The sequence below is a fragment of the Erpetoichthys calabaricus genome, chromosome 9 (assembly GCF_900747795.2).
Source record: "Erpetoichthys calabaricus chromosome 9, fErpCal1.3, whole genome shotgun sequence".
Lineage (NCBI taxonomy): Eukaryota > Metazoa > Chordata > Cladistia > Polypteriformes > Polypteridae > Erpetoichthys > Erpetoichthys calabaricus.
The window spans coordinates 181,020,558-181,029,374 of NC_041402.2; the positions used below are offsets into that span (position 1 = coordinate 181,020,558).

Here is an 8,817-nt window from a genome sequence, read left to right on the forward strand (position 1 = left end):
GTTACACGATTTATTAGACTCGATTTCTTGATTCGTCTCTAACACTTCACGTATCGATTTAAAGTTGTACCGTATAAAGATGGGTACGTTTAAATTGTCGTTATTTTCAAAGGCAGCAGTTGACAACTGCTACCGGACACGTCTTTTCAGATGCTGATTGTGCTACTATTTACACTCTGTTGTACCGTTCGCTTTCCACGAACACGCACTGTCAGCGCCCTCCTGCAGGATGCAGCTAGACGCCAGTTGGAACACCGCGGAAGTCTGAAAAGCTCCCATACTTCCTTGCGCAGCCTGTTGCTGACCAATGAGAAGAGGGGGCGTGGCATTCTGTGTTGCTATGTTGTTCCCACAAGCGGTAGCGTGTCTGTGGGTGAGTTGTTTAAACCGTAGAAAGAAGGAGAAAGCGTATTTCGCGAGTGAACGTAAATGAGAGAAGCTAACTAAAGGTGAGAGTCGCAGGAGTCGGTGGGCAATGAGGGGCATTTCGTCGAACAAGAGTCCGTTGCTATCGATCGCCCGTTGAAACTCTTCAGAGGCCTCGGTTTATAGAGGATTATCAACTCCAGATGCTGATTGGAAAGGTTGCAGGCAAGTGAGGGCAGTTAGGTAGTGAGAAACTGTCAAAACACAGCTTGTTTGTCCTTATACTAGTACTTACTCATCTAAGTCGGAATATCCAGGTTTTATCGGTTCACCCGTGTCATCTTATTCTGTCTCAATTCAGGTTAATTTTTTTGCAGAAACTTGAGAGATCAGACGGTCGGCAGCTAGCTGCAAATTACAGTGATACGTGGAGGTGAATGTCTTGTCGGCATCAAGTGAAGGGTGATCTACCTCGCGATTACTGTTTAGGGAGCAGAATTGTGATAATCCAGTCGATAATTGTCGTAACCGGTAAGGATTAGTTTGTTAAAATGTCGGTGGCTTAAGAAGGACAGACTGTGAAGAGAACACTTGTTGAGCACTTGAGTGCTGATGCCTTCCTGTGCGGCGCCTAATAATTTTGAATTTCCACAGACAAGATCTAATAAAAATGTATTCCGTTTAGTGTCTGCTAGCTAGTGAAGGCCAGCCTATTTTTTCTGGTAATATCCAGCTTGTTGGAGGTGATTTGTATATAAGGGGCAAGACTGTTTTTCTTGTGGGCATCGGTTAATCAATGCCATTCTGCTAGTGAGGGTCCCGTCTGCTGATGTGGAAGCCCCCACCACCAACCCCACGTCCACAGGTGTGTGCCGGTCTGCTGCTCCAGTTCACCTGTTGGTGTTGTGAATCGATGGCTATCGGGAGCAGTCACTCCTCTCATAGATTACTACACTGGCTTCATTTAGCGGCATGAATTAAGTCCAGATCCTTGATGCTTGCCCACAGAGTAGTTGGTGGGTCAGCACCTATATATGATGACACTTGTGAGGTTCGGTGTTTGCTTCTGGACCACTCAGGTCTGCTGTTAAATGGTGTCTGGTGAAGCCACCTCGGGTTGGTATCAAATCTCAGGATACCAAGACTCTTGTTGTGTGTACCTTCATCTGAACTACTGACTCCCTCACTGTGTTTTGTTTGGTAAATTTTTGTCTGGTATTAGCTGTTAAGTTTTAGCAACCTATTGTGAGGTAGGTATTAACTCACTTTTATGTTGTTCTGAACCTTTCTCTTATAATTATCAAATCTATACCCTTGCCCTGTACAGCATGTTCCCAAACGGGCCCCAGACTGATGTCTACTTGATTGTTAATCTCCCTTGTAAATCGCTTTAAATAAGAGCATCCGCGAATGTAAATATAAAACGGTTCTCAGCTTTTATTCTTCCAAGGTCCATCCATTTTCCAACCCGCTGAATCCGACCACAGGGTCACGGGGGTCTGCTGGAGCCAATCCCAGCCAACACAGGGCACAAGGCAGGAAACAATCCTGGGCAGGGTGCCAACCCACCGCAGGAGACACACACAAACACACCCACACACCAAGCACACACTAGGGCCAATTTAGAATCGCCAATCCACCTAACCTGCATGTCTTTGGACTGTGGGAGGAAACCGGAGTGCCCGGAGGAAACCCACGCAGACACGGGGAGAACATGCAAACTCCACGCAGGGAGGACCCGGGAATCGAACCCAGGTCTCCTAACTGCGAGGCAGCAGCGCTACCCACTGCGCCACCGTGCCTTCTTCCAAGGTTCCCCCCGTGAACTACAAGTATATGTGAGTCCCCCAGGCTACTCAGGACATGATATTTCCCCTCTTGTATTTTTGCTGCAGTCTTGACAAAAATGCTTGGCTTTGAACTTACATTTATTCATAAAAGCAGATGTGCTGCTAATGCTGTTACACTACCTGTATTTTTAAAAGCATAATACAAAATTACGAAGCCACATTAAAAACAGTGTTTGTGTTTTTAATAAATAGCTTCATTTTTACTAATAGTGCGGTGCAGTGGGTAATGCTGCTGCCTCGCAGTTAGGAGACCTGGGTTCGCTTCCCGGGTCCTCCCTGTGTGGAGTTTGCATGTTCTTCCTGTGTCTGTGTGGGTTTCCTCCCACAGTCCAAAGACATGCAGGTTAGGTGCATTGGCGATCCTAAATTGTCCCTAGTGTGTGCTTGGTGTGTGGGTGTGTGTGTGTGCCCTGCGGTAGGCTGGCACCCTGCCCAGGGTTTGTTTCCTGCCTTGTGCCCTTTGTTGGCTGGGATTGGCTCCAGCAGACTCCCGTGACCCTGTAGTTAGGACATAGTAGGTTGGATAATGGATGGATGGATTTTTACTAATAAGTAATTGAGATAGATAGATAGATAGATAGATAGATAGATACTTTATTAATCCCAAGGGGAAATTCACATACTCCAGCAGCAGCATACTGCTACAAAAAACAATATTAAATAAAAGAGTAATAAAAATTCAGGTAAAAACAGACAATAACTTTGTATAATTTTAACATTTACCCCCAGCCCCCCGGGTGGAATTGAAGAGTCACATAGTGTGGGGGAGGAACGATCTCCTCAGTCTGTCAGTGGAGCAGGACAGTGACAGCAGTCCGTCACTGAAGCTGCTCCTCTGTTTGGAGATGATCCTGTTCAATGGATGCAGTGGATTCTCCATAATTGATAGGAGCCTGCTGAGCGCCCTTCACTCTACCACAGATGTTAAACTGTCCAGCTGCATGCCTACAATAGAGCCTGCCTTCCTCACCAGTTTGTCCAGGCGTGAGGCGTCCTTCTTCTTTATGCTGCTTCCCCAGCACACCACTGCGTAGAAGAGGGCACTCGCCACAACCGTCTGATAGAACATCTGCAGCATCTTATTGCAGATGTTGATGGACACCAGCCTTCTAAGGAAGTATAGTCGGCTCTGCCCTTTCTTACACAGAACATCAGTATTGGCGGTCCAGTCCAATTTATCATCCAGCTGCACTCCCAGGTATTTATAGGTTTGCACCCTCTGCACACAGTCACCTCTGATGATCACGTGGGTCCATGAGGGGTCTGGTCCTCCTAAAATCCACCACCAGCTCCTTGGTTTTGCTGGTGTTTAGTTGTAGGTGGTTTGAGTCGCACCATTTAACAAAGTCCTTGATTAAGTTCTTATACTCCTCTTCCTGCCCATTCCTGATGCAGCCCACAATAGCAGTGTCGTCAGCGAACTTTTGCACGTGGCAGGACTCCGAGTTGTATTGGATGTCCGATGTATATAGGCTGAACAGGACCAGAGAAAGTACAGTCCCCTGTGGCGTTCCTGTGTTGCTGACCACAATGTCAGACCTGCAGTTCCCGATACGCACATACTGAGGTCTGTCTGTAAGATAGTCCACGATCCATGCCACCAGGTATGAATCTACTCCCATCTCTGTCAGCTTGTCCCTAAGGACCAGAGGTTGGATGGTGTTGAAGGCGCTAGAGAAGTCCAGAAACATAATTCTTACAGCACCACTGCCTCTGTCCAAGTGGGAGAGTGATCGTTGTAGCATGTAGATGATGGCATCCTCCACTCCCACCTTCTCCTGGTATGCGAACTGCAGAGGGTCGAGGGCGTGGCGGACCTGTGGCCTTAGGTGGTGAAGCAGCAGCTGCTCCATGGTCTTCATCACATGTGACGTCAGAGCGACAGGCCAGAAGTTGTTCAGCTCACTAGGATGTGATATCTTTGGGACGGGGGTGATGCAAGATGTTTTCCAAAGCCTCGGGACTCTCCCCTGTTCCAGGCTCAGGTTGAAGATGCACTGTAGAGGACTCCCCAGCTCCAATGCAGCAGTCGTGGTGATACTCCATCTGGACCCACTGCTTTGCTGGCACAAAGTCTCCTCAGCTCTCTGCTTACCTGGGCTGCTGTAATTGTGGGTTGGGGTAGACTCTGTCCTATGCTGGTATCAGCAGAAGGATGGTTGGAGGGTGCAGTACTCTGAGGTGAGAGTGTGTTAGGGTGGTCAAACCTGTTAAAAAAGTTGTTCATCTGGTTTGCTCTCTTCATGTCTCTCTCGATGGTGGCACCCCGCTTCGAGCTGCAGCCAGTGATGATCTTCATCCCATCGCACACTTCCTTCATGCTGTTGTTCTACAACTTCTGCTCCAGCTTTCTCCTGTACTGCTCCTTCACTGCCCTGAGCTGGACTCGGAGTTCCTTCTGCACACGCTTGAGCTCATGCTGATCACCGCCTTAAAAAGCCCTTTTCTTCTGGTTCAAAGGCCCTTGATATCACTTGTAATCCATGGCTTGTTGTTAGCATTGCAGCGTACTGTTCTTACTGGAACTACAATGTCCATTCAGAAGTTGATGTAGTCAGTAGTGCAGTCAACAACCTCCTCAATGTTCTCACTGTGTGACCCCTGCAGGATCTCCCAGTCCGTAGTTCCAGTCTCTCAGTGCCTGCTCTGCCTCAGGGGACCACTTCCTGAATGAGTGTGTGGTTGTAGATAGCTCCATCACTCTGGGTTTGTAGTGAGGCTGAAGCAGAACCAGGTTATGATCTGCTTTCCCAAGCGCAGGCAGTGGGGTGGTGCTGTATGCGTCTTTAACGTTTGCATACAGTAGGTCAATAGTCCTATTTCCCTTTGTGTTACAGTCCACATACTGGGAGAAGGCAGGTAATGTTTTGTCCAGTGTCACATGGTCAAAGTCTCCGGCAATTAGCACAAGTGCCTCGGGGTGCTGTGCTTTCAGTTTAGCAACAGCTGAGTGGATGATGTCACTCGCTATCTCCACATCCGCCTGAGGAGGGATGTATACAATAACAACAATGACGTTTCCAAACTCTCTGGGCAAGTAATAGGGACGCAGACTTACGGCCAACAGTTCGATGTCCCTGCAGCAAGAGGAGATTTTAACGTTTACATGTCCAGAGTTGCACCATCTTGTATTGACATAGAGTGCGAGTCCACCTCCTTTCTGCTTTCTGCTGGTACTTGCGTCTCTGTCCGCTCTAACTGTGCTAAACCCGGGTAGCTCCACGTTAGCATCTGGGATGTTAGTTGTTAGCCACATTTCACTAAAACACAACAAACTGCATTCTCTGTAGGTCCTGACATTTTCCACCAGTGCAGCCAGTTCGTTGATCTTATTTGGTAGCGAGTTCACATTTCCCAGAATCACAGAAGGCACTGAAGGTTTGTATCGCCACTTTCTCTTGTAGATGCTTGGCTTTTATCTTAGCGCCGGCTCTGCTGCCACGATACGACCTTCTTACCTCGTCCGGTAAATAGGGGACCACACCGGCTCGGGCATTTGTTCTCCGCGCTTGAAGTTGGCTACTTGAATAGATGAGTCTTGGCGTGTAAAAATCCATTTCCAAGTAGTAAAGAGTAGTAAAAAAGTGTAAAAAGTGTCCAGGGAACTAGTCCACATAAAAGAAAGTGGTAGGAGTTGACAGTGAAATAGAGAAAAATACAGAAAAAGGTAAAAAGATAAAAGTCATACACGGAGCTGCTGGAAATGCTGCCACTCGCGGTCGCGCTTGAGTCATATTGAGGGTCTTAATCTATACTAATTAATAAAAGGCAAAGCCCTCACTGACTCACTGACTCACTGACTGACTGACTGATTGACTGACTGACTGACTGACTGACTCATCACTAATTCTGCAACTTCCCGTGTAGGTGGAAGGCTGAAATTTGGCAGGCTGATTCCTTACAGCTTACTTACAAAAGTTAGGCAGGTTTCATTTCGAAATTCAACGCGTAATGGTCATAACTGGAACCTCTTTTTTCACAATATACTGTAATGGACGGCAGCTCAATGGCCGTGGGAGGAGGAGTTGAGTGTCACGTCATCACGCCTCCCACGTAATCACGTGAAAAGACTGTGAACGCAGTAGGGACAAATGAAGGAAGAGCCGCAAACAGAGAAGAACAAAAAATTCATTAAACAATTGAGAAGGGAGCGAATGAAGCATACAAGCATGTTCATAAGGGAAACAAAGCATGGTGTAAAACGTAAGTTTAAATTAAGTTTATAGAAACACTCCCGCTGCGGATTGCAATAACATATTCGCGAGATAAAAGTTTAATGAGAAGACACGAGGTATAAACGAACCACACGCCGTAGCGCAACGTTAGGGGCGACAGTTTCAACCATTCTATGATCTGCTTCTCGCAACTGAAAGACGGCACATGGCGGATGTTAGCCGACTTGCTGACTGCAACGTTAGGGGCTTCAACTCTGCCGCTGACGATAGAGATTCGATTCCCGAGAGGGGATGCAATGAGTGTGTATGCCTGATGAGCCCAGAATTAGGGAGAAACACGTGTCGCATACTCTTTGCATTATTTGAAAGTAAACTATTACAACCATTCTATGATCAGCTTCTGGGAACAGAAAGAGGGCACGTGGCGGATGTAAGGCGACTTCCTGACCAACCACAAGCATAACCTGGCAGGTAACCATCCATATAGTCAGATTGTGATTCAGAAAACGAATGCCATGAATGTAATTACCACGATCTACATACTGTCAAATAAACGAAACACACGCCGTAGCGCGACAGCTGTGAAAAGCGAGGTTCACAAAAAAACAGATCCTTAACAAATTGTTATTGGTATATTTTCGATCCGTTTAAAAAGATTTTATTTTCTTCTTAAAAAATTAAAAGCAGTACTTCGCCGCAACGAAGCGCGAGAATTTGGCTATATATATCTGCTTCTCACAATTAAAAGAGGGCACGTGGCGGATTTTAGACAACTTCATGACCAAACATAAGTGTTACCTGCCAGGTAGGGTTACCACTTTTAATACAAAAAAATAAGGGATGCATACTGCAGCGGGTGCCACATCCCAGTGCCAACAGTTTGCAGACTCTACTTAAAAGACCCGCCCTCCTCACTGGACAGTTAAAAGGACCAATCAAACTAACGATGACATCAAGTATTACCCAATCAAAAGTAGGAATGGAGGCATCTTCATAAAATGCGTGTGGGATGATTTGCATGAGACGCTGCTTTAAAAAAAATGATAAAAAAAATACGGGACAAATCCCGTCCCGTATTGATTCAAAACAGGACGCGCAATTTCATTCTCAAATACGGGACGATTCCATATTTTAAAGGACGGGCGGCAACCCTACAGTGCCAGGTAACCACCCATACAATCAGATTGTGATTCAGACTAGGAATGCAATGAATGTAATTACCCCGATCTACATACAAGGCGAAAGTCTTGCAACATTCACAGATGATGGTTTGGGATAAGTACACCATAGAACATAAAAGAGCTTATGAAGCCTTGAACCGAAAAAAGCAAGATCTCAGAGATCGTAAAAAAAAAAATAGGAGGTAATGTCGTTTTACTCGCTGTAGATTTTAGTCAAACATTACCAGTTATTTCACGAGGGAGACCAGCAGATGAACTCAACGCGTGTTTAAAATCCATGCTTCTCCCACGCTCGGTTATATGTCGCGTGTTCTCGGGTAGGTGCACCAAAAATGTATACATTTAAGCATGTAATGGGCAAACAAAAAATGAGGTATACCCGAAGGCACTGCAGTAGTACTTAATGTAACTTTACTTCTTAAATGTTAATGTTTTACTGTTTAATAATTTATACGCTTCTTATATGTTGTTCAAATTCTTTTATCAAAATACCAGTGACAGCGCAATGCACGATAACGTGGAGTTAATACACCATACGCATCCGCCCACGGCCGCCCTGGTGTGCGCAGATAGGAGCTGATTCTACAATAAAATAAAATAAAGATAAAAAGAGTAATACAATCATCACCCATAAAGCGGATAGTAGACGTGACGTACTATATGTGTACCAGATTTCAAGTCAATAGGTGAAACGGTTTGCGAGCTACAGGTGATTTAAAATCCTGGACAGACAAACGAATAGCCACGGTAGCAAATTATAGAAGAAGATTTTACTGTTTAATAATTTAAATTTATATGAAATGTGCTTCTTATATATTACTTCATATTCTCATATGATAATGATGTTAATGTTGTTTATATTGATTTCTATGTTATTGAAACTGCATGTATGTGTGTATATATATATATATATATATATATATATATATATATATATATATATATATATATATATATATATATATATATATATATATGTGTGTGTATACATATATGTGTATATATATATATATAAATATATATATATAAATATAATATATGTGTTTGTGTGTATATATATATATATATATATATATATATATGTGTGTGTGTATACATATATGTGTATATATATATATATATATATATATATATATATATAATATATGTGTTTGTGTATATATATATATATATATATATATATATATATATATACTAGCAAAATACCCGCGCTTTGCAGCGGAGAAGTAGTGTGTTAAAGAGGTT

The 8,817-nt window shown here is 44.2% G+C and overlaps 1 protein-coding gene across 2 annotated transcripts in view; it reads left to right on the forward strand.

Moving 5' to 3' along the window:
* Positions 1 to 315: 315 nt before the first annotated feature.
* The window catches only part of LOC114645158 (centrosomal protein of 164 kDa), a 48,556-nt gene continuing 40,054 nt past the window's right edge, over positions 316 to 8,817 (forward strand). For both annotated transcript variants that reach the window (XM_051932161.1, XM_051932162.1), the window contains exon 1: positions 316 to 449. The gene's annotated coding sequence lies outside the window, so the exon portion shown is untranslated. The remainder of the gene's footprint in view (positions 450 to 8,817) is intronic.